Genomic DNA, 25,146 nt, shown 5'->3' on the forward strand with positions numbered 1-25,146 from the left:
CAATATCTTGTAAGTGTGCTCCTGAGGAATATGATATACAGTACAGATCAATTCATCTCCACTACTGCAAAAGATTAGGAGGTCTGGATTAAAGATAAGCATCATTAAAATGGAAATAGCACTCCAGGTTTAATTATACCTCAGTGATGGTGCCAATAAATATCCCTATAGAAATCTTTAACCTGTTAATTAGGGAGTTCCTATGGAACAAGAAAAGGCTACACAAACAGTAAATCCTAAAACCTGGATAATCCAAAAACATTAAAGGTTTTCAGGTTTAGCACACTGCTGCCGGTTTCATCAGGACCGCCACTCTAACAAACACAACTAAGGTTACAACTTAGAACATGTATATTAAATGTACATGTATTTTAATATGGTTGACCAATTACAAAGTAATATGGGCACAAGAGAAACCAAATATCTATATTATTACAGTATGCAAAATGTACTGTCGGTTCCTTTACCTTCATACTTCAGCGATTATGATACTCTCAGCTAAGTAGGTTTTGGTGCTAGCTGTCTTTTCACTACTTGCACTGTACTGGAAATTAAGGTCTCCTCTGTATTTCTTTGTAAGTGACCATGTTTCACAAATCATTATTCATTTTTCGCTCCTGCATGCTCTAATGTGGATATTAAAGTTATCCTGTGTAATCAGGGAGATCACTTAATGTATGTACTTAAGCAGTGGTAGTGTGTTTAAACTGATCACAATATCCCAGACAAGTGCTCAGTGTATCAATACAGGTTTGAAACCTCTTACCTGTAAGTGTGTAAAAACATGCAATTGCTTTTGAAATGACAAAGAAAGGAGATTATAATTATAGCATCAGGATGGCAGCATATAGAAAGAGGAATGTACTATGCCTTTCAGTATATTGAGACTTCATCCCAAATATGTGCATTTACAGACATTTTTCCATGACATTTAAAAAAAGTCCATTTTTTTATTACTCCAAAGCTTGGTGCTCCCTAGCAAACTGAAGCATGTTTTCCTGATTAGCCTCAGTAACAAGTGGTATCCTCATGATCACACAGCTGTTAAGGGCCAATCCTGTTAGGTTTTATCAAACTGTTTGTGGAAATGCTCTTACTTTCACTATTAAAAATAGCTGTGATTTCTACCATAATTTTATTTTTTAATACAACGCAGGCATTTATTGTAAATGATCCCCATCCATGATTTTCTTTTACCTGACCACATTCCTTCATGAAGTTGACAGCACTATCCTTTCAGGGTTTAATACTGGATCGCATTGGATTCCAACAATTTTCTTTAGAATAAACTGGCCCTCTTTAAGAAGCTCTTAATATTTATGGTAATTGTAAGAAACTAAAATGAAATTGGTTAAAAACCCTTGAACACTGACATTAAAGGTAAATAAACAGGGGAAGAAATATGCAGGGCAGTGGTGGATGATCACCTAGACATATATTTACAAACTACATAATCACACTTTTCAAGCATGGCTAATGTGACAGATTATGTGCAAGCCTGGAATTGTATGACTCCAGCACCTTTTGTTATAATTTAAATAGGTAGAATTGTGCTAGGAGACACATCGTTTTCCACAATGAGGTATATCCCACCAAGAGTATAATTTGGCACCAGCAGGGTTCATCAGCATTGTAGGGATTACCCTCCACCACAGGATGCCTCTTTTGAAGCAATGATGGCAGGAAGTATTGATATCAAGGAAAGTTTCATGGCTCTTCTTAAGCTACATAAGAATTAGTAATAAAGTCCCCCAAGGATACAGAACCATGTGCGCAACTTGATAGGATGGAAAAATGATTAAAACAGATTTTTTGATATAGCTGTTTCTGTTCAGAGGGTTTACTTAGTACACCCTTGAAACCAAAGCATAGTTCAAGGGTTTTAAACTTAATGATCATAATGGAAAATTACTTTTAACTCTTTGCAAACCTGTAGGGTTTGTAAATTTTAAAACAGTGTACAATTGACTAACCATTAATGGGATAGTTTTAGAACAGTTTAATAATAATAATAATAATAATAATAATAAGTGGCCACCAGCTGCTTGAAGTACTGCAGTGCATCTCCTCCTCATGGACTGCCTATTGCGAACGTTTTTTTTTTGTTGTTGTTGTTGCTGAGTGTATATATATATATATATATATATATATATATATATATATATATATATATATATATAGAGAGAGAGAGAGAGAGATGAATATCATTGAATTTCATGTTTTACTTGAGTGTTGTATGTTGTAGTGTTATATCAACTCTGTTTAATTTTCTTTTGGAAATATAACCATAACATGAAGTGACAGCTATAGGGATTGCTTCCAGAAATCGCGTCTTGAAGACATATCTAATCAACTTCACATTTACGACGTCATCGCCCTAGCGACGCAGGCACGCGGAAGAGTATAAATAGGTATCAGACAAACCTACTACAGCTTCTGTAGCTCACAAGCGCCCAGGCGCATATAAGTATGGCAATATGATGCGCCATCTCGTTCCTCTTCAGGGAACTGGGGTTACAGACGTAGCCCTAGAGACGTCCCTTTTAGGGAACCTTCGAGCCGCGTCACAAAGTGACAGCTATGAGAACGAGAATGGCCACTCCGCCATGCTTATAGGTGCCTGGCCTGACCTGAGATCACCTGAGAGGACGGAGTCGGGTAAAGGTCAACTTCGTAGAATTTAACAAATGTGTGCGGGGTGGACCAGCCGGCGGCGTCGCACACCTCTTGAGGTGTCGCCCCCGCAGCCAGAGCCTTGGAGGCCGCCATACCCCTGGTGGAGTGCGCCCGGACTGAGAGCAGAGAGGCTTCACCAACTGCCCCATAAGCCATGGAGATGGCCTCCACAATCCATCTACTGATCGTATGCTTGGTCGCTGGTAAGCCCCTCTTTGGGGGACCGAAGCACACGAATAGCTGGTCAGACCTCTCCTGTTCCGGCGTCAGGAAGGGTAGAGGACTAAAGGCCTTGAGCACCACTGGCCTGGTCACTCTAGTAGGGACCTCGGGAATATATTCATGTCTTGGATGTAGAAATGCCTTGACTAGCCCAGGGGCAAAGTCAAGACAGGACGGTGCTACTGAGAGCGCCTCCAGATCACCTACCCTCTGGAGAGACGAGATGGCCAGGAGGAGGATGGTCTTCAGTGTCGCACACTTCTCATTATTGTCCGTGAGTGGTTCAAACTAGAGCTAAGTATGGTGCTGACTACTTCCTGGGAAAAGCCAGCGTCTATGAGGTGCGCCCCTTTAAAGGCCATGCCCATAGATTCCTCAGCTCGGGTCTTGGATGGAGAATCGATCCGTGAGCTTGGGACAATAGATCCCTCCTGATCGGCAGCTGGAGAGGCTGCCCGTCCAAGAGAGACACTATGTCCGAGAACCATATCCGGGGTAAGGTGTTGACTCGGCCAGCGAGGGGCCACTAGAAGGAGCCGAACCTACCGCTGGCGGACCCGCTCTAGAACCACCGGGAGCAGTGCGACAGGGGTAAAAGCATACAGGAGTCTGCGTGGCCACTAATGCACTAAGGCATCCAGGCCTCGACGCGCTGGGTGTACAAGGGAGAACCATGGTGGACAATGGGTTGTGTCGCGAGGCGCAAACAGATCGACCTCTGCTCGCTCAAACTCCCTTCAGATCATCTTGACCACCTCTGGGTGCAGACGCCACTCCGTTGCTGACAACCTCTGTCTGGACAGAAGGTCTGCCCCCTGATTGAGGCACTCTGGGATGAACATTGCCCGTAACGAGAGGAGCTTGCCCTGGCCCCACAGGAGGATCTGGGACGCCAATCTGCACAGTGAGCGTAAACACAGACCCCCCTGATGATTGATGTAGGCGACCACCACTGTGTTGTCGGTGTAAACCAACACATGCTGGCCCCTGACATCTGGAAGGAAGTATTTCAACACCCAGTCAACCAGACTGCCATCATTTCTAGAGCATTTATGTGCCAGTCGCGCTGATGTTCCTTCCATAGGTCCTGTGCGGAGCGGCCCCTGTAGATCGCTCCCCATCCTGTTCGTGAGGCGTCTGTTGTCAGTGTCACAGGGTGGCACATGGTGCCCAGAACAGGGCCTTGGGACAGAAACCCAGGCTTCTTCCATACCCTTAGCGCCCAAATACAATGGGATGAAGCCCGAATTACGCGGAACGGACTTCCTCTGGAGGAGAAACCCTTGGTTTTGAGCCACCACTGGTGCGGCCTCATGTGCAGCAGGCCGAGCGGTATTATGCTTGATGCTGCTGCCATGAGGCCCAGCAGCCGCTAAAAGCTCCTCACAGTGACGGCCCGGCCTAGTCTGATGCCCTTGATGGCTAGAAGGAGTGACTGGATGCGAGCCGGCGTGAGGCGGGCTGACATCTGAGTGGAGTCCCATATGACTCCCAGATAAGAGGTGACGCATGACGGCGTAAGCACACTCTTCTTGGCGTTTAGCCTTAACCCCAGCACTCTGATGTGATTGAGAAATAAGTCTCGATGACGGGCCACCATTTCTGCAGAGTAGGCAAGAATCAGCCAATCGTTGATGTAACTCAGGACTTTGATACCTGACAGACGAAGTGGGGCTAAGGCCGCATCCACCACTTTTGTGAAGTTGCGGGGTGACAGAGCTAGGCCGAATGGAAGCACCCGATACTGGTACGCCTCGCTCCCAAAGGCGAACCTCAGGAACTTCTGATGTTGAGGAAAGATGGAGACGTGGAAGTATGCGTCCTTCAAGTCTATCGTGATGAACCAGTTGCCTGGTCGGATCTGGGTCACAACGTGCTTGAGCGTTAGCATTTTGAACTTGTACTTCTTCAGACTGTGGTTCAGAACTCGGAGGTCCAGAATTGGCTGCAGTCCCCCACCTTTCTTGGGGACGATAAAGTAGTGGCTGTAAAAGCCGCACTCTCTTTGGGACTGAGGAATCCTTTCGATAGCCCCCTTTGCCAGGAGAGCCTTCACCTCCTCTTTCATCACCTGGGACTGCTCCGGTTTCACTAGTGTACCTAGTACGCTGTTGAACCGTGGTGGGGGGCTTCTGAACTGAATTCTGTAGCCCTCTCCCACTGTACGCAGAACCCACTGAGACACATCTGGAAGAGCTTTCCACTCGTTCATGTGTTCTACTAGAGGAACCAGCCTGAGAGTTTCCTGGGGATGGGGGCCCCAAAGAGCTGAGTGGAGCTTATGGCCCTGAATTAGGTTAGAATAGTCATATGTAAAAGGGCCGAGAATGCGAGAGAAATATGGCTTTTTCCAGGAACGCGTTAGTTCATGATGCACTTCCTGGAAAAAAGGCAGACCCTTCCTTGAGGGTTTAATTCTAGGATAAAAGGTTCTAGGTTCTAGGTTCTATGATGCATTCGCCCCCTTTTTCCTCGAACTCGTGCTTCCTGCTGAACTTGTGGCCAGAAAATATCTAATTTCTCTGTAGCCTGAATTAAACACTCAAGCAGCTCTGCATCACCTATAGGGGGATCATGTTTTACTGGCTTGTGCACCACATGCAGCGCTGGCCTCTCCCCCTCCTCCATGTCTGAGGCAGACACTCGGAGATGCCAAGGCGAGCTAGCGGCACGCTAGCGGTGCGAGGAACAACCCCCACGGGATCTAAAACCCCTGAGGACCCGCTGTCTGAACCAGAGAAGGTGGAAGCTAAGCTATCATTAGCCTCCTCCAGCCCGACGCGGTAGCCCCACGAACGCATGCTCCGCCTGAGAGGCGCTGCGTCGCCGGCTTTCAAGGTAAACAGGAGAAGGTAGCATAACTTTCGCATTCCTCCCGGTCAGAGCCGCTTCAGCGTGCTCTGCACCTAGGCACATCACACCCAAAGCGTGTGTATCACCCGGCTTGATGAGCCTGGAGCATGGATGAATACAGTGCTTAGCCGCACACATAGTGCCTGTTTTAGTAAACATGAGTGTATGTGATTTTCTTTTTTTTTTTTTTGTAAAGGATCAGTTTTCTGTCTCTGCTTGTAAAGCGAAGGCAGCTGTAGTAGGTTTGTCTGACACCTATTTATACTCTTCCGCATGCCGACGTCAGACGCGGCTGCGTCGCTAGGGCGATGACGTCGTAAATGTGAAGTTAATTAGATATGTCTTCAAGACGCGATTTCTGGAAGCAATCCCCATAGCTGTCACTGCGTGACGCGGCTCGAAGTTCCCCCAAAAGGGAACCAGTGCTAGTGACAGCAATAGCAAGCGCCTAGAAAGTATTTATTTGGAAGGGGATAAAATAACATAAGTGAGCTCTCATATCAAGTCATTGATTAAGTCGCATAAGGTTAGTTTTGCACTCTGTCCAATAAAGTGCAGTAAATGAAATGTATCAAAATGTTAATTTCGGCAAAAATCTCTTGATAAATACCTTATTTTTCTGATCCTTCAGCAGAATTTATAAAGTTAAATTGTAATTGTTTTTAAGCACAATAATAAACACTACAGTATGTGAGGTGAATACTCCAAATGTTATTTTAAAAAAAGCATGTACTTTTTGCTATAAAACCACGCTTTAGGGTAAAAAAAGAAATCCTGGTGTCAAAATTAAAGTTACAAAAATATTTTAAAAATAGGATTTCAACAGTTTGCAAAGTTTTTTAATGCCCCTCCTTGTAAATAAACTCACTATGGCCATATCTCAGAAAACAGACATGATACAGTAATAAACTTGGTAATAAAATGTAGCTGAATTAATCAGAAATCTGAAAATATGCATACCTCAAATCACCCAAAATGCAACTTAATACCTGCTGTGAAGTGATGGCTCACATTAAACAACACAAAGCTGGAAAATCAGTTAATGACATTGCTCATGATTTAGGTTTGTTGTACAGTATATATTCAGTACACTGCTGTATTTAATATTACTTTGCAACATGTCTAGAGTACTTTAGTGTAATATGGTTCACACAATGTTACATACAAACTAGATATTGTTTCACACACTAGTTCTTTGACATTTTTAAGGGATGTTTTTATTATTATTATTATTATTACTGTATAACCACAGGCAGTACAGTATGAGCATTTCATGTATGCATTTGAGTTTAGAGAGATATAGATAAATGCTATTATTAAACAAATAAAAATAAATATTAAAAATAATATTTTTAATATGGTTTTGGGGTCATTAGTTTAACCTATTTCCAATTCCATGTAGTCAATGTTCATCCAACATCACTTCATCAAAGTAATTTTCATGTTCAAAATGAACCCAATACCTATTGTGTTCCAATAACCAAAATGTTCTGACAACCAAAATGTTCTGACAACCAAAATTTCCTGCTTGAATGCTACAGTATCTGCTTGTTTTTTGCCACATGCAAAAAACAAGTATAAGACAGTGATAGCTTAAGTATTAAAGCATCATTTGAGTTTACCAATTTAGTGGTATTTACTGTATGCACACTACCAAAAAACAGCTTAACAACGAAGCATTTCCACAGAACTTACACAAAACTATTTAGAATCATTCTAAGCATTATTTGAAGATAAATATTTTACACAAAAGCTTACAAATGTGCTCATTGCCATTTTCACAAAGCAAATGTGTTGTGTTGACTTATGGCCACACTTATCAAAATGTTCAACGTGTGCAATTTCAATGAGAAAATGTCTGTGTAACGGCTGCTACACACAGCATGCTCAGTAATTTGAATGAATTTACCGCACCTCTGTGTGGGTGGTTGGTAAATTGTGCTTCTATTCAACACGCACTTGTGTGTACAATATTTAAACCAAATGTTCTTTTTTCACCACTTTAGGGCATGATGATACCTTTAAGTATGAGATACATAATAAAAATTATGCTATTTTAAAGCTGAGATGAAAAAAGACACAGTCTAATGACTTCTAATTTTTTCATACATTTTTATTTTTACACAAAACATTATGTAAAACGAAATCAACAATTTTAACAAGAACAAAGCAACAAAATGTCCAGAGGAAAGCAAAGAACATGACTGCAAAGTGTACTTTATCTATCTGCCAAAAAATTATATACAGTTCAGGAAAAGAAAAACTTGTATAAACATTTTAATAAGGTTAGCTCAGTCGCCCAGAGGACTGTACTACTGTTGTTAACAAGGAAAAAAATACAATGGTCACCAGTGGCTTCCATGGCTCCTAAACTACAGAGGTTCATACCCGAGGTGGGTAGTAACAAATTACATTTACTCCATTACATTTACTTGAGTAACTTTTTTGAAAAAAAAAAAAAATGTACTTGTCCTACTATGAGTAGTTTTATTGCACCATACTTTTAACTTTTACTTGAGTAGATTTGTAAAAAAGAAACGCTACTCTTACTCCGCTACATTCGGCTACACTCGACTCATTACTTTTCTAACCATTTATTCTAAACAATAAATATTGTTTGTTTTTGCCAGAGTATCTACCACGTGACTGTTTTTCACAAATCAGACGTAGCAACAATTATCACATGTGGTCAAATAACCAAACAGAAATGATGCTTATAACTGGGGGAGTAAATTCAGCTGTGGCAAACAGCGAAGAAAATGTCAGGGTTAGTTTAGATGTTTTATTTAATGTTGCAATGTTATAATAATCAAATAAGCTAAGGGCTAAAAATATAAGTTTTTTATATTTACATCATTTTACATATGTTCTAATGTTATTTTCTATCTGCTGAGCCATTTTGAGGACAACTGAATATACAGTAGATCTTACACTGGATTTTTTTTTTTTTACTTTTTTTTAAACATAAATAAATGTTAACTTATCTTGTGAAATAAGTAAAACATATATGTTTCTTACTCCTTAATTTGCTATTTTGCAATTATATTAATTTAATGAATTTATTTTATTAAATTTAATTTATTTATTTTATTATTTGAAAATGTCAGAATTTGTACATTATTTCATCATTTTGTCAGGTTGCTTACATAATTTCTGAAAAAGAAAAAAAGAAACTGACATTACAATGAAAAAGTTACTTCAGTAGTCTTTTTACCAGATACTTTTTTTCTCTTACTTGTGTAATATTCTGGATGACTACTTTTTAGTTCTACTTGAGTAATATTATTTTGAAGGACAGTAAAACTTCGGATTACGAGTAACACGCTTTGCAAATGTTCCACAAGATAAGCAAAGATTTTTAATAAATTTAGACTTGGAAAACGCACATTGTCTTGGTTTACGAGCACCGAGTATCATGTATCAAGCATGCGCTTCTTGATTTGACGCCGAGCATCACATGATCACAACTGAGCCAACAGTTTTTCTCTCTCTTGCACTGTGGGTAATCGTCTTCCCTGCTGGGTCTTAGTGCTCGTCTCTTGCTGGTATAATTAACATCCGTGTGTGTGTGTGTGTGTTTTTCCTTGTCTTGTGCTGCGGAGTGTGTGTTATGTGTGTGTGCACGCGTAATTTGACACCACACTGGTTTACACACACACACACACTCTCTCTCTCTCTCTCATCTTTAGTGTGTGTCAGTGTTTGAGTGTGTGTTTTATGTGTGTGCCCACACATAATTTGACACGGTGCCAGTTGTGTGTGAGTTATTTGAAGTTGGACAGTCAGGGTAGATCCACACTTGAGCTTTAATATTTTACAAAACAACAGTAACTTGGAATTGTTGAGAAAGAGGTTTTTTAACACACATTGAGGTAACTCTAATTCAAAACACAGAAAAGAAGGTCAATTTTCATTTGTAAAAAAATATATAATAATAATAATAATTTGAATTATTACCAGAAATATTGAGCTGCTGTTAGACAAAAACAACAACAACAACAACAACAAAAAACTAAGCAACACCTTCTGACCAATCAAAAACATGTGTTTAACTTTGCTGTACTACTTGGGGTGTAGTGATGAAACCAGAATTTGTGATGAATAAAGGTATAAACCTGGTTGACATTTACACTTCAAACACAGTATAATTATGAGTCTTCTAGCTGCAGTAAAACTTTCGAATGGTGCAAACATTTTACAGAAGCACGTATGTCCATGAATGAAGATCTGATCTGACTGAGGTAGCTCAGAGCTCACTGTAGTTATTTAAATGAACATTCATCAAGTGGTTCACCTGATGCTTAAAAAATGATGGATAACTTGTTGCCAACTTGCAGAAGAGACACATCTGTCTGTGTGCACAGTAGACAGAAAAACATACATGAGGACCACTTGCACATAACAGGAACTGGGCTGGGAGTCACATTCCTTGTATAGGCCTGACCTCGCTCCAAGCCACATGTTTGGACCATTAAAGGTGTTTCTGGGATGTCAGTATTTCGGGCATGAAGCAGGCTATAAGATTATACCTCTGGTGTACTAAGAAAACTTTCTATTTTGATGGTATCTAAGCACTAATGAAACACTGGGATAAGTGCATTAGTGCAGCAGGGCATTATATACAGAAATAGTAGTAGTTTTTATTTGTTCTGATATTCTGTGAAATCAGAAATCCACATTTGACTTAAACATGTTGACTCATACTTCTTTATGTTTAACATCGTTTGTGTAAGAGAAAATAAAATAATATTTTTTCTGTATTACTGTACATCCATTTAGATTGAATGGTTTAACACAGGTTTATAATTGAAATGAGAATTTGAGGCATTTGCTGTTAAGTATGTTTACTAATAATAAATGTTCCCCAGGACGACCTCACACAATCTTCACAACAACAACAAAACATTATTTATAGTAAAGAAATCTTTAATTATGACAGTGAACAGGTCCAAAACTAGCCTGGCAAACCATATTTTCGTTAATATGGTCAAGGTAAGGAGTAATGCGATATGAGATTTACCATTTCATAAAAGAATGTCTTTTATAATATGTTAAAGGCACAGGAAATAATTTTAGACTCTTAAAAGGCTCATTGTTATCATAGTAAAGCTGTCAAGCCAATGAGTAAATCTTTGCAACCCCAGGCCTAGTCTAGATCGCCACTGGAAGCTGGTGTAAACGTGCGTGCCAGTGTTTTGATAAGACGTGCTGGTCTTGCTGATTTAAATCAGTGATGCATGGCCAGTGTGTCTCCAAGCGGAAAAACAAACAAACAGGAGCATGGAGTGCTTAGGTAAGTACATAGCTTATTCACAGTGCATTTTACCCTCTTGCTAGCAGTGGCAGAGGCAGGAATCCATTTCAGGCAGATGGTGGGGAATTATGCTAAATAAAATCAGTACTATGAAATTAATTAAAATGATGAGATCATGCATTTGGGCTAAAACGTAGTAGAAGCAGTTGTTTAATTAAATAGTAAATAGGAAATTAAACAGCATTGACAGGTTCACTGGAAATTATTCAAATAAGATGCTAGGAACAGGAAAGAGAATATGACATTTTACATCATAAAACTAGATCTACACAGATCTTTTCCTCCTCCAGACAAACTACAGTACTTCATTAGCTGTCACTGCTTTGTGCTCTACTTTTAAACAGAAATGAGAAAAATGCTGAATTAATATTCAATTGAATTTTATAAATATAATAGTGCAATAATTAACCAAAACTATGTTTATATACACCAATCAGCCATAAGATTAACAACACAGATCTTTAACGCATAACGCCTGGTCAGAGGATCATGGCACAGGGTAAAGAGGCAGGGAGCAAAAGTTAGCCCATCTGGTCCAATCCCACATAGAAAAAAAAGCAAAAAAATAAAAATAAAATACAGCACAATTTCCCCAAAAAAAGTCAAGGATGGCCAAAATAAAAAGCCACCAGAACACCGAATGCCCACGGCCCGCCAGCTCGGCCTAAAACCCCCGAGATCTCAGTCTAATTGAACACTCATGAAATACATCGGGCAAACAAGTCTGATCCGTGGAGGTCCCACACCACAAGAATCTACTGCTCAAGAATAAACCATGGAGGTAGTGGACAGTCCTAAAAATCTCATAATTTTCTCATTGTGTCTTACATTGAAAGCAAGAGGGTGATTCACTTAAAAGAGGCCCCAAATATTCTGTAATAACTCCCGTTATGATAAATCGATCTGAACCAAAAAACAAACAAAAAAATGCTACATACCTTGATGTATGTGTAATTGATGGCATTACATGTGTTGCTGATTCACACTCTTTGAGGGTACGTCAGGAACACCATATTTTTCCTTAAATCACTCTGATATTGCTTAAACAAATTGTTGACCCAATAGGTTTGCACTATGAACACATGCTGCTTATTACTGTACACCACAATTCCTGATGAGAAGTTGAGTGACTGATCAAAGGTGAATGGGGTTAAACGGCTATAGTCTGGCGCCTATTTTATCAGTCCAACTCAGGGGCATCCCAGCATGTTCGAAGCTCCATATACTGAGAAGCACATTGTACTGTACGTTCTTACATCAGAACGCTTCATCCTAGATGAGTAACCAAGAGAATCACCATATAGTGGGTTATGTACAGTAGGGCATAAAAGGCCTTGTTCCACATACCAAGTAGTGCCCTTGTTCAGGGATTAACAATTAATATTATGAAGAGGCATGATCTACAGTATATAGTTAAACTGCTATTTTTTTAACTCAACACTCAAATAATGCATTTTGTCAATCAAATCACTTGCTTGTATATTTTTTAAGTATTAATAGATCTAGCTGCATGGTTAATATTCATGTTATAATTTCTATCGTAACAACTTACACTGGGACTTGTAACCATGAAACATACAGTATAATAGAAACATATACTATTAACAGCAAATATAACTACCAAATAATGTAAAAAAACAATTATAAAAAGTAAAAGGTAATTACTTTAAGGTATTGCAAAAAAAATGATTAAGTAAAAAACTGAAACCCGAAGAAGAGAGAACCACACAAAAAAAGTTCTCTCTTCCCCCTTTTCACATGAAGAACAACTTCAGTTTGTGTTTTCGACAACACTCAGTATGCAGCAAAGGCCCTTGGGATCCTGTAATGTGTCAGAGAATGCAATAAGTGCTAAGTACTAAACATCCACCGTATTTTCCTGCACTCAGCCTGATGAGAGAGATTTCAAGCCTTTAGTGATGATGAAGGCTGGATCAGAAAAAAAATGGCAGGCATAGCGTACAAATGAACTGAATAATTTATCAACCAAAGCTGTGATTAGTCTGGCATGAATCGATAGCCTAGTGGCAAACTCGTTTGATTACGTCGTACACGCTGAAACCCAAAACTAGCAGTCAGTCAATGAGGAACCGGAGCTTGAAATTAATGCGAAAATAAAGGATATGTTTGTTCAATCCTGAGTGGTAGGATATGATGCACAATCCCTTCAGCTGTACAATAATTCGGTCTTGAGCCTGAGCAGGAATGATGCATAGAGAAAAGAGCATGACCATCAATACCATGAATGAGAGAGAGAGAGAGAGAGAGAAAGAGAGAGAGAGAGCGCTTGAATAAAAGACTGATTAGATCAATATGCGCTGCTCTAAAGGACCTCTTGGCTCATGGCTTGCTTAAAATACCCAGAATGAATAAATCAAAACAGGGCTGGTGGGGGAAAAAAAAGCGAAGAATACATGCCAACACTCCTACACGACACACACAAACACACACACTCTCACACTTGTTCGGGTGCTCAGGAGCTTTTCAGTCTTTCTCCAGAACTTGATTGCCCTCAAGCCAGAGAGAGAGAAAGAGAGAGAGAGAGAAAGAGGGAATAAGAGGGAGAGAGAGGGAGAGAGAGAAAGAGAGAGAGCATTCAAATGCTCCTCAGAGTGCAGGCTCCGAGTCTAGAAGCAAATCACAGCTGCATTCAAAAAGAAAGTAGGTGCTCATCTCTTTCTCTCTCTCTTATGCTGTGTGTGTGTTTTTTCTTCTTCCTCCCTCAACTCCTCACTCAGCACTCATGTTAACGCATCAACCCTGTTACACATTCTGAGAAACAAAATCAGCTTGTATTTCAAAATATAAGCAATTTTCTACAAAATCATAATATCGAAATTGTAGATAGAACAGGTACAGAGGATGTGATGATTAACCCATAAAGATGATCTTACAGTTAAAGAGCTAATATTGTTTAGCATTTTGGATGAAGTCGTCTTGGGTTACTTTGCTGTAACCCTGTTCCCTGAAAAAGCGTGAACGAAATGCTGCGTGAAAACGCTTTAGGAGCGCTCTTCACGCGACCGGTTGTTGAAGCATGTGTGTCAAACACGCCAAAAATTTTGGCATATATAATCTCGGTCAGGTGACATCATTTGATTAAGTGCATCTGGAGGTTATAAATAGGCATAAACCGGAAACGTCCTCAGGTCAATTTTTCTGTCTAAAAGGACGTCCAGTCATGCATACAGTACAGTGCGGCATTGGAGCGCAGCATCTCGTTCCCGCTTTTTCAGGGAACAGGGTTACAGCAAAGTAACCCGAGATGTTCCCTTTTAAAAGCTACACTTGATGCTGCATGAAAACGCTATGGGAATGAGAATACCAACGCCACAGCACTGCAAGTGTCTGGACCCCCTAGGGTTGTGTAGTGTGCGCACAATAGCCAAGGAGGTCTCAGGCATAACTTTGGGATGCTGAGTAGCATGAACATCCAAACTATAAAATGTGACAAATGTATGCGAAGAGGACCAACCTGCCGAATCACATACTTGCTGCAAGGGAATACCTCTTGCCAGTGCAATTGATGAGGCAATTCCCCTGGTCGAATAAGCCCTGAATCCTAAAGGCGAAGTGTGACCACGCACCTCGTAGGCAGGGGCGATAGCACCTCTCACCCAATGTGACAATGTTTGTCCAGTGGTGGCCGCCTTTGGGCTGCAGCTCCCATAACATATCAGAACCTGCTCTGATTTACACCACTGGCTAGCGCGTTAGATGTTCGGCATCCTAAAACATGGCAGGAAGGAACCGAACACCCAACATTTTGCTGGAGACCGGAATTTTTTTAGGCACCCCTCCCCGGGGGAAAACACCCCCATGGTCCTGGGCACGTAAGCCTCAGGACTCCTTTTTAGAGGAGATGATGCTCCTTAGGTCTGGCCTCCTTAGGGCAAACTGCGAAGCGCGGCGAGTCCCGCCCCAATTTCTACGAGGGGGTGCTGGGCTCACCACACTCTCCTTTTGTGCTTCATGCCTGGCGGGAACCAGACCTGGACTGGGTGGCTGACAGTCCAGACCCCTGAGCACGGCGGGGGAAAAATATCACCAAGGCCTGCTCGTAGAGCTTCGCCTTCCGAACCAAGTGGCGGCGGTGTTTATGGCGAGATTGAGGCATCAAGGGGGAAAGCGCGATCCATGTCCTTAATGCCTGTGAGGTTAAGCCACAGCTGTCTCTCCATGGCGATAGCACGGGCCATCTGCTTGGTGGCATGGGGAAATAAATTTGTGGCTCGGCGTTGCTCTGCAAACGCTGTGTCGTCGATAGACCCGCCAGTGCTTAGATCTCTCAGTAGGTCAGCCTGGTATGCCTGCAAAGCCATGGTGTGCAGGGCAGCATCAGCCTGACCCACTGCCTGAAAAAGCTTTTCTCACCAGCGGAGATGTTAGTCTACATGGCTTGGTGGAGAGTGTGGACTTTTTCAGGGAGGATGAGCTCCCAGGAGAGAGAGAGCCCACAAGTGTCTCTTCAATCTGAGGTATCATCATATAAAATCTTCGCATCAATAGCACAAAACACGGGATGAATACACCTTATTCCATGAATGAGTTAACTCATCATGAAGTTCGCTAAAGAAGGGGAGGGGCCATCTTTAAGGCAGAAACCTGTCGTCCAACTTTGAGCGTTTGGAGGATTTTCATTTTATTTAATTTTTACAGCGAATCGAGGTGTAAGCGTTCGACCGCGCGTGTTACCACCTCTAATAACTCCTGATACGCTCGCTCATTGCTAGAGGAGTGCTCTGAAGTGATAGTTTCCATCTCCATGGAAGCGAAAGAGAAAGTTTCTTCTGCCCCTTCACAAGAAGCGCCAGAGCGTGCTTGAGAAGTGGACGGTAAAGGCTTATGATCCGGCGAGAAAGTGAGATAAAAGGAAGAATCAGATTTGCACGCGAGAAATACGCCTCGCATTTCATTTTAAAGACAGCGAGCCGAGTGCGAGGGACTTAAATGGGGTGGAGATCGCAATGCTCACAAGTTCCCTTAAGCCCGAGGATAGCGTGCTCTTTTCCCAAACACTGAAAACAAAAAGCGTGGAGATCGCCCTCAGCGAGATGTCTTTTTCCCGGAGGGACGGCACTCTTGTCTAACTCTCCCATCTTTCTGGTGAGTAATAAGATACCTTCTATTTTCGCTTTCTTTTTGAAAAAGTGCTTGCACACACACACACAATGCAGTCCTTGAAGACAAAAAGACCTGAGGACGTTTCCGGTTCATGCCTATTTATAACCTCCAGGTGCACCTAATCAAATGACGAGGATATATGCCAAAATTATAAGTTTGCAAAAAACAAACATGCTTCAACAACCGGTCGCGTGAAGAGCGTTCCCATAGCGTTTTCACGCAGCATCAAGTGTAGCTTTTGAAAGGGAACTTCAGTGTTCCTTTTTTTAAAAAAAAGGTTACAGATTTTTACACATATGTTTTGCCATCCATCCATCTCTTATCTATAATGCTTATCCTATATTATGTCACAAGAGCCTGGAGTCTATATTAGGGAGGGAGTACTGGATAGACTCTGTTGTGGGGCCAGACACACAGACTCCCATCATAGATTATGGACAAATCTGGGAATAGGAATCAGTGTGTTGTAGTGGCCTAAGCTATTAAGACACCATATGCCATGTATTAGTTCTGCCTATGCACAAAGCAGGTGATAATTTCACTAATTATGTAACTATTTGATAATGCGACCATGATATTCAGCTTCTGGAGCCACAACCTGAGTCATGTGCAGACCTAAAACTCAATAGAAAACTTTTGGACAACAGAAAAAAAGAAGGCAGTAGCAGTCAAGAATGGCGGGTTCTTGAACTTCAGTACTGTACATGATCACAAGGAAGCAATACAACAGACTTGGAATAAGCAAGTGACAGTGTGTAGTGCAGATGTATTTTTTTCTTTATGTCCAGCCGGATCCAGCAGGTGTTTAAGAATAAATGACTTCATAGATTTTTTAAAAACTATTTAATTGTATTAAATGAATTTCTTTTTAAATATCTTGATTGCCATTATTATTTAAAAAATAAAAATGTCATTAAAACTTAAAATTTCACTTTAGTCTAAATACTTTTGGCCACCATTGTACAGTACATATTTTTGGACTGTGGGGGGAAAGCAGCCTACCCAAGCATGAGGAGAAGAATGTCATGTGAGACTGGAGGCGAGGCTCAAACTCCAAACCCCGGAATTGCTTGAAAGGCTGGTGAGCAAAAAGTGCTTTAAAGATAGTGATAACATAAACTGACGTGTTCCACTTTAAACAGATAAGATTTCCTATATGAATTGCCAGTATGTAAACAAGAAAAACATATAATGTAAAAGAAATCACTCGTCACTCACTCATCATCTATGCTGCTTTATCCTGTATACAGGGTCACTGGAGCATATCCCAGGAGACTTAGGGCATGAGACGAGGTACACCCTGGACGGGCCAATCCATCACTGGGCATACACACATTCACATACTATGGGCAATTTGGGAATGCTAATTAGCCTAACCTGCATGTCTTTGGACAGTGGGAGGAAACCGGAGTTCCCGGAGGAAACTCACCAAGCACAGGGAGAACATGGAAACTCTATGCACACAGAGCCAAGGCGGGAATTAAACCCGGATTCAAGGTGACAATGCTAACCATTAAGCCATGTGCCTTATGATGTCAAAAAAAAAAAAAGGAAATTAAATCTTTTACAAAATGTAACATAATGAAATATGAAATGACTTGTGTGATGAGGAGAAAGTTTTAAATAAATAGAAATAAAATGTATAAAAAGTATCTCAAAGCCATGTGTGTAATATTCACAAATGACTGTTCAAGGTACTTTTCTATAAAAGTTATAAAAGAACACTTTCCTGTGGAGGAAAAGTAAGAGCCATTGTGTGCTTGTTGACCTGAGGTGGGTAAAATATGTGGAATGTGGGAAGGGGTTTTAGAGGCCAGCAAGAGCTGTTGACTGAACACACATACCAGTGTAGGCCAATGGAATGCATCAAGGAGATCTTTATAGTGTTCAAGGTGCTCGGGTGTGCCTCTCACCCTCTTAGAACTTAGCAAGTAAATATGGAGTGCAAGATCTCTACACTGATCCTTCCTCATACAGGATATTTACAAAGTAGTATTGAATGGGATTTACCAAAATCACAGCACCTATAGAAAGTATAATGCTGGTTTTAGGGTTATAACACAGTATGAAATAATCCTGATAAAATATTGGCCGGATTCTATAAGAGACTAAACATTAGGCTATACTTAATACAGAGATATTTTGCTTATGCCATCAGAAACCTGCTTTAATAAGACATACTACTCTTTATTAGCATGCTTTTGACATTGTACTGTAACTATTATATTTTATTATATTATATTTGGCGGAAGCTGTCCCATCCTATTAGTTGCTTTGAGATGAATGTCGTAGCACCTCAGAGATTTTATTCATCTATTTCTAAGACTGCCTTTTTTAGAGAAAGGCCTTTTGTTGTTTTTAAAAAAAGAAGTCACCTTATGAATACTGTAAGATTTAAACTTGTCAAAATTCAGCATGGTGTAAACCGGACCTGGAATTCCCCTCATAGCCTGAACGCTTACTAACCACGCAGGTAAAAAAAGTGTTTTCCTTTCCGCCTTGAATACCTCAAACACTGAACGTTTTCAGACATTTAAGAGCACCTCAGAGGCACGCTCATTCTTGCAAGAACAAAGCCTCTTATTATCACCGGAACCTTCTCGCAGCATACTCCACAATCCTAAAACATGTTGAGGCACACAGTGGGTGCAACAGCAGGATGCCAGAAGAAACCCTCCCATCGCTTTTTTTTTTCATTACAGTCAGCTTGAATACAAATGCCGACTTCACCTCTCCGAGCGTGGAGCAGAGTGCAGAGAGAAGATCAAAGCCATACAGAGCAGGCACGACGTGCATGCATAAAAGGCTGGTGGGGCAAATAAAATGGGTTAATTGGAAGGAAGTGCACTACTCTCATTCCTTTTTAATCCTATCTTTATTAATGATATCAGCATGAAGACAAAAGTTGTACTGGCTTTGCTTTAAGCTACTCCTATAGAAATTTCACGGCGAGCACGCTCCAGGTGGAACAGGATCAGGATCTCTGCAGTTGCTAATTTAACACCTGGTGATTTTACTGTGCTCTAACTGTATTATTGGGGTTTGCAGGGTGATGGTAATTGTTTTGCCCATAAAGTTGCTGGCATCTCGCATACTTGAGGTGAAATAAATGCCAGCCTCTGGGGAAGTCGTGCGGTGAATTTAGCAATTATACAAGTCTCTCATTTAGTTTTTTTTTTCTTTCATGGAAAACAAACACTTGCCTTTTTCTACCTACAGATATTCGACTGCAAATAATTACCTAGCCATCTAACAACAGAATCCAAATTAAGTGTTCCCAGGAGGTGCCATTTTTATGCAGTTCACCAATTTGACAAATTATATTTTGGCGTTTATCTACCATCCATTATGGAGAGACTGGCAGCTTATCCACGTTTAACTACTAGCAATGGTATTTCAAATCTAAGCCTGCATAATGTTACCATAAGTTCTGAATAGCAATCACAACCTCCTCCAATTCCACTAGCTTGGAGCCTAACGCCCAATTAAATTAAATTGAGCCTTGGACATGGATTCATTATTATACATGAGAAATAGTGGATCGCAATTCCATTAACGTGTCCTAAAATAATGAAAATGGAAAAAAAAGGGGGTAGTGGTGGTGGCAGCGAGGGATACTAATGGACGTCCCACTGGGTTAAAAGTATGACAAGACGGCTTTTTTTGTGTAAACTGAAACAGTAATTATAGAGAATTATCAACCATCATAATTGGACTGTTGGAAAGTCTTTTCATAACTGTATGGAATTCAGATTTTGACACAATAATAATAATAATAATAATAATAATAATAAACTCTGTATTACCTTATAACACCTTGTGACCGGCAAAGAATAAGGTGAACAAGTTACACCTAACTGGGATAATTTGGAAAAAAACAGTACTTTCAATAGACCTAGGGTTACTAGACTCAGAAGCTCAAAATTGTGAATAAGATTATCTCAGAGTTACATGCAGCAGTGGTTAAAAAAAAAAGGTAGGGGGGGACTTGAAACAATGCAATTATCAGGAGAAAACAATAAGCACTGGATTACAATGCACCCTGTAATTTGGCTTTTTTTTTTTTTTTTTTGCCCACTAGCATTTCTGATGTATTCATATGAAAACGCTCTACTCTCCCGGTCCAAGAAGACGGTTTCCATGGTAACCACATGAGGACCATGCACTCGGGGAGTATCTGTTCTTTTTTATCTCTTCCTCTATCTCCCTTTCTCTTTCTCTCCGGCCTTCATTCTCTCTTCCCATTCAGTTTATCTACACGATCAATGCGTAGTTAACAATTCCTCGTGCAGTCGACTGCTGAAACAGATTAGCTTAAAGGGACGAGTTCAATATTTAGTAGTTTGTGAGATAAGTACAATGTTCAGTACTTTGTGCAGTACTCTATGTGTATGTGTGTGAGCTAGCCAATCAGTCAATTGTGTGGCAGGAGCTCAAAATCATCTACACACATCTTAAAAGCTTCAGTTAATGTTTACAATCAAACATCAGTATGGGGAAAAAGTGATCTCCTGATGACCTGATTATTTCATGATTACTGGTGTTGGTTTGATTGTTTAAGAAACTTCTGATCTCCTGGGAATTTCACACACAACAGCCTTTAGAGTTTATGCAGTATGGTGCAAAAAACACCCAGTGAGTGGAGAGAAACACCCTAATAATAAAAGGAAACGGGCTACGCTGATGCACAGTGATAGAATGATTACAATGAGTTAAATAACTACTTTTTACAAACACGGTGAGCAGAAAAGCATCTCAGGATGCACATGTCTAACAATGAGGTTGAAACATTCTCTATACACTACTACAGCAGAAGACGAGTGGATCAGGTTCCACTTCTGTCAATTAAAAGCAAGAATGTGGGACTATATTGGACACAGGCTCATCAAGACAGGAAAGGAAATGTTGTTTTTCCCCCCTAACAATTATAAGATTGAAGAAGACCCACTATGCTAAATTCACTTTAGTAATTTTTTTACATTCAGATGTGACTTCAGTGTGTGTACAGTGTGTGCTACCCTGTTAAAGTAATAATAAAATATGGGAACTTTGAATATTTAAAATGTCAAAATGCTTTAAGTAGAATATGCATGATATATTGTTATTCATAAGCTATAAGAGAATATTATCCATAAATTTGTAATGCAATATGTAAAATGGAAGCACGTTATTCATATTAATTACCAAAACATTCAGATTAAATACTTAATTAATTATTTAAAACAAGTTAATCTTTAAAATCAAAGGTATATCAGAAAGGAACAAAAATGTGTTTAGTTGTAAAACTAAGTAATGTGTGTCCTTGTCATTGCAGAAAGCTGTTTGAATTCAGTGACTGCAAAGTTGCAGGTGCAAACATCACTTTATTCATTTTCACAAATTTTAATCTTGTGAACAACAAAACAAACAAAAGCAAAGGACATGAGCTTACCTTTTTAAAATCGATCACCAAACTCCGGACTGATCACAAAACTCTGGACTTCTTGTAATTCCCAGAATTTTAAAATCTACAAAAGGGGGCAGGGCATTTTCATATTTAGCTCCAAAACTTTGGAATAGCCTTCCAGACACTGTTCGGGGAGCAGACATAGTTTCCCAGTTTAAAAGTAAACTCAAGACGCATCTCTTTAATCTGGCATACGCGTAACTCATCCCATAACCTCATACTCCAGTACATTTATCCTGAATGGCAACTGCGCTAATTCTCTCCATCTTTTCTGTATTTTTTTACCCATCCCGAGGCATCTGGAGATTGTGCCAGCTTCAGTAGACAAAGGCCAACCCTGCGAGGATCCTGAGGCATCCAGAGAAGGACCAGCTCCAGCTGGATTCTGCTTTATGATGGCTGGAGCTACACATCCTGCTCCTGTGCTTCCAGTGATCCAGACCCCATCTGCCCTCTGCACCTACTGACTCCTTCTGCTGAACTGGACTTCATGTTAATCTACAAAACTTCTGGTATATTGAACTTTCACCTGCACAACACACATGATGTTATTTCTATCTGTTATCACCCAAATGAGGATGGGTTCCCTGATTGAGTCTGGTTCCTCTCAAGGTTTCTTCCTATTGCCATCTCAGGGAGTTTTTCCTTGCCACTGTCGCCGTCACCCTTGGCTTGCTCATCAGAGACATTTCATTCATCATTAATTCATCTAATTATTATCTAGACACATTTTTCTCACACATACACACTTCCAAATATTTTCTTTTATTTTCAAAAAAAAATAAAAAATTCTTTAATTTTTGTGAAGCTGCTTTGAGACAATGACCATTGTTGAAAGCGCTATATAATTAAATTGAATTGAATTGAAATTTAACATTACAACGACATACTCTATTTTCTCCTGATGACTGCTCAATTTTGAAAGCCATCTTTTCTTCACTGGACATCAGAGAAGTCAAGTAACGAAGTACAAATACTTCGTTGCCTTACTTAAGTAGAAATTTTGGCTATCTATGCTTTACTGGAGTAATTATTTTTCAGCCGACTTTTTACTTCTACTCCTTACATTTTCACGCAATTATCATAAATCGCGCCATCCGGATGGATCGAATTTGATTGTGGTTGGATGAGAAGTATAAACATACCATTCCGACATCCTATTGGTTGTTACGCGATCCATCGCACCTGCACATGACATCACGGCACACACTTCAGCAAGGTTGTTTGAATAAAATAGCATTTTTTCGGTTGATATGGTTGTGATAAGTAGACGAAGATGTCCATGATAGAGACTCAAGATTCAAGCAAAATGTCACAACCAAGCACCAGCGAGGAAAGTAACAGCACCAGGAAGGTAAAAGAAATTATATAAATATATATATATTTTTTTTGATAAATCACTTGGATTAATCATTCATTCTGACAGCACTAATGTTTATTGTAGACAACCATACAAGGGTAATTGTTACTACCTGCCCTGGGTACACTAATTTTCTTGTATGTTGCCCTCACAGATTCCTGCAGCTAAGCTTGGATGTACATTTACATTCCAATAAAGGTTACCGATGACACGCCACTGAAGTTTGACTTTTTGCACCATTAAAATACTTATAGGCAAGTTATCATATCTTCTTCTCCATAAACCATGTTAATGCTCAGTAGTGCACATATATGGTTCTTTAATGTAGTTGCATTGTACTAAAATGCATTCTTTTTTAATTGCCATATACAGTATCCCAAATCACTATGGCCGTTAAAAAATACAACAAAAAAACAACAACACATTTTTCTTTTTTTTAATGAGGTGTTAGTGCAGTATATAGGCCCGTGGCACAGCCTAAGCTTTTATCCTTAATGCTTTTTCCGCCTCATGTTACTTTTACTTTTATACTTTAAATAGTTTTGAAACCAGTACTTTTACACTTTTCCTTGAGTAAAAAGCTTGAGTTGATACTTCAACTTCTAAAGAGGTCTTTTTAAAGCCTAGTATCTATACTTCTACCCAACTAATGAATGTGAGTCCTTTTGACACCACTGCTGGACATTATGCTGACAGCAGTTTCCTAATATATTGTAACAACATATCACAAGAGCTCATTTCACAAACACATGCGTTACACTGAATTCATTTGTATAATTTGTATGTGTCGCATTTGGCAGGATGGACCGAGACCACACCTAAAGACAAAACGCTGGATCTCATTTTCTATCCCCTCCATCAATATTTCCCTGCCAGTGTCAACACAAATATCGATTATGCAAGAGACATTCATCATCTTTCTGTAGAAGCCATTTATAGTCACCATTATAGTAAAACAGCTTTCACATATTTGAGAAAATGATATTCATGTCATGTTTGAATTGTTGATATTAGGATATACAGATAATTATACATAAACTTTAAATTGTTCCAAAAGCGGAGTCTGCATTACTAGTACTAATGCAATTATTATTCGAATAGAGCTGTGTATTAAAAAACTCTGGCAGAACATTCGTTATGATTGCAGCAGCAGTTTTACAAAACTATACTATTTAGGTTAATATATATATTATACAAATATATTATGGTCTACTCATTAATATACACTTGCAATCAGAATTGTTCCCAGTTGACGAAATAAAAATTAGCAGACCCGAAAGGGACATGAAAAAAAAAATCCATAAAAGATTTTTTTTTAATCCATAAAAGAATGTGGAAGAAAATAAAATAGTAGTTTTATTGAAAGATTTCATAAAAACTATCTATCCATTAAACTTTACATAAATGTGATTTAGACTGATACTGTATATTAATGATAATAAAATATTGGGCCAAGCGGGGATGGGGGAGATGTACAGTACAGTGGTGGTTCAGGCCGTTCTGAGTCTGGGTTTCTGATTGGAGGGTCGAGAGTAAAGTTGTGTTTGCCACTGTTCGGCTCCTGGGCATGGCCCTTATCCCTATGCCCAGAAAGGGCATTCAGCAGAAGGAGCACTTGTGGATTAGGAAGAGTAACTTGTGAATAGAAAGATCCAATGTGTTGACCCTTCGAAAGCCATAAAACTCAAGAAAAAAAATGTGCCAATCTGTGCTAGGAGCAAAATAATTTGAGTTCCAGTTTCAAGTTAGGTTTCTAACCAATTATACAATATACTAATTATAATATCATCAGCATTATTTATTTATCACTTAATTATACATACCTGTGGTTTAGACTGACACTGAGATTAAATAATCATCAAATGACAAAATACGATTCAATAATTTTTCATACTGTATGTCCCTTGCAGCTCAGTGAAATTATTGTTTTCGCATATTCCGGTTTGAAAGCTGGGGTCAGTCAGGATACAGCACCTCTGGATCAGATGGGGTTATGTGCTTTGCTCAAGGGCTTAACAATGGAAAACCTTGCAGTTCTGGGGCTCAAACTCCCACCATTCTGATCAACAGCCCTGTAACCCACAGTCTTAACCAACTGAGCCACCACCACCCTGTGTGCTAAACTAGGCAAAAAAACACAACAAATGAATG

The 25,146-nt window shown here is 39.9% G+C and overlaps 1 long non-coding RNA gene across 1 annotated transcript; it reads left to right on the forward strand.

The window, feature by feature from the left end:
• Positions 1-17,159: 17,159 nt before the first annotated feature.
• Positions 17,160-17,711, forward strand: LOC128511074 (uncharacterized). Its single transcript, XR_008356154.1, has 3 exons — positions 17,160-17,270; positions 17,440-17,482; positions 17,585-17,711. It is a non-coding gene; the product is annotated as an uncharacterized LOC128511074 (long non-coding RNA).
• Positions 17,712-25,146: the final 7,435 nt, after the last annotated feature.

Source organism: Clarias gariepinus, chromosome 23 (genome assembly GCF_024256425.1).
Source record: "Clarias gariepinus isolate MV-2021 ecotype Netherlands chromosome 23, CGAR_prim_01v2, whole genome shotgun sequence".
Classification (NCBI taxonomy): domain Eukaryota; kingdom Metazoa; phylum Chordata; class Actinopteri; order Siluriformes; family Clariidae; genus Clarias; species Clarias gariepinus.